This window comes from Antennarius striatus, chromosome 17 (genome assembly GCF_040054535.1).
Source record: "Antennarius striatus isolate MH-2024 chromosome 17, ASM4005453v1, whole genome shotgun sequence".
NCBI lineage: Eukaryota > Metazoa > Chordata > Actinopteri > Lophiiformes > Antennariidae > Antennarius > Antennarius striatus.
This window is the reverse complement of record NC_090792.1, coordinates 70749-72500: the sequence shown is the minus strand read 5'-3', so window position 1 is coordinate 72500 and position 1752 is coordinate 70749.

The following is a 1752-nucleotide window of genomic DNA, read 5'->3' as shown; positions in this document are numbered from 1 at the left end:
ACTGATAATGGCTCTGAAATGGAAGAAAAGGGTATTATTTAGAAGTCGAGCAGCGAATATGCATCTGCACTTGTTCTCATATGGAAACGGAATGGAGACCTCAGAGTATGCACTGACTTCAGATGGCTTAACGCTACTGTGAAGTGAACTGTGAAGGATGCGCTACCTGCTGCCGCATCAAGGTGATGCTCTAGCCGCACTCCGTGGAAATGCTCTATTCTCCACAATGGACCTGACATCAGGCTTCTATAACGTCCCCTTGAACCCTGATGACAAGAAGTATACAGCGTTCTCATCACCCTTTGGACTTCATGAATACAACCGTCTCCCTCAAGGCCTATGCAACAGTCCGGCTACGTTCACGAGGATGATGATGTCCATATTTGGTGATGAGTATTTCACATGTCTGTTGTGCTACCTTGATGATCTGATGGTATTCGCGCCTACGGAGGATATTGCGCTCCAACGCCTGCAGATGGTGTTCTCCCGACTCAAGGAACACAACCCTCTCACTATTTAAGACAAGACTTAAAACTTTTCTTTTTCATAAATTTTACAATTAATGGCAACTTAGGTTACTACGTTTATTTTCATATAGACCTACACTGCTGGAGACTCAACATCCAGACTCACTGAGTTCCTCTCTCCTCCCCCTTCTCTCCAACCATTTCTGTTACTCCTCCTCCTCTCTGATCTCACTCTCCAAGTCTCCAATCACACCCTACTAACTAAACTTCTTCCCTGGAGTCTCTGTGCTCTATGTCCTCACAGGTTTTTCTCAGGATCACCCCTCATCCACCCATCTGCTATGGACCTGCTCTTCCCATTCCACCAGTACCACCCCTAACCTAATTTTTGGCTGGGGTCCGGCTTCCTTTTTCCTCCGCGCCACCATACTGTTCCACCCCTCATCCACCCATCCACTGTGGACCATCTGCTGTGGACCTGCACCTCCCATCCACCAGTATCACCCCTCACCTAACCATCGACTGGGGTCCTGCTGCCTCTCTTCCTTGGTGTCATCTTACTGTTCCACCCCTCATCCGCCCAGCCGCCGTGGACCTTCCTCTGTGGACCTGCACCTCCGAGCCCACCAGTGTCACCCCCATCTCTCCATGTGCTGTGGACCTTCTCCTCCAAGCCCACCAGTACCACCCCTCAACTATCCATCGGCTGGGGTCCTGCTCCCTTTCTTCCTCCGTGCCGCCATACAGTCATCCACACAGCTGTAATTGTGCCTTGACTTTAGCAACCTTAACCATATTGATACTGTCTCTATCTGGCCTATCTGTCACTCTCTCTCTGTCTCTCTCTCTCTGATGCTGTTCTTATCTTCCTTTGATTTCTTTTCCACCCAACCGGTCGAGGCGGATGGCCGCCCAAAAGAGTTTGGGTCCTGCCCGGAGTTTCTTCCTCATCAAGGGAGTTTTTCCCCGCCACTGTCGCTTATGCTCTGGAGGGTTCAGTTGGGTTTCTCTGTCTGTTAAAGCGCTTTGAAATGTCTGTTGCCATGATTAAGTGCTACATAAATAAAACTTGATTGACTGATTGATTGAACCTTAAGCTTGCACCCAAGAAGTGTTTCTTCCTCAGAAAGACTGTAAAGTTTCTTGGGCACGTCATGAAGATGGTGTTCGGACAGACCCTGAAAAAGTGACAGCCATAAATGACCTACAAGTCGCCGACCTCATGGAGTCTGATGGGAAGACGCCTTGCCCTAGTAAAATCAGATCGTTTTTAGGCATGGTGATG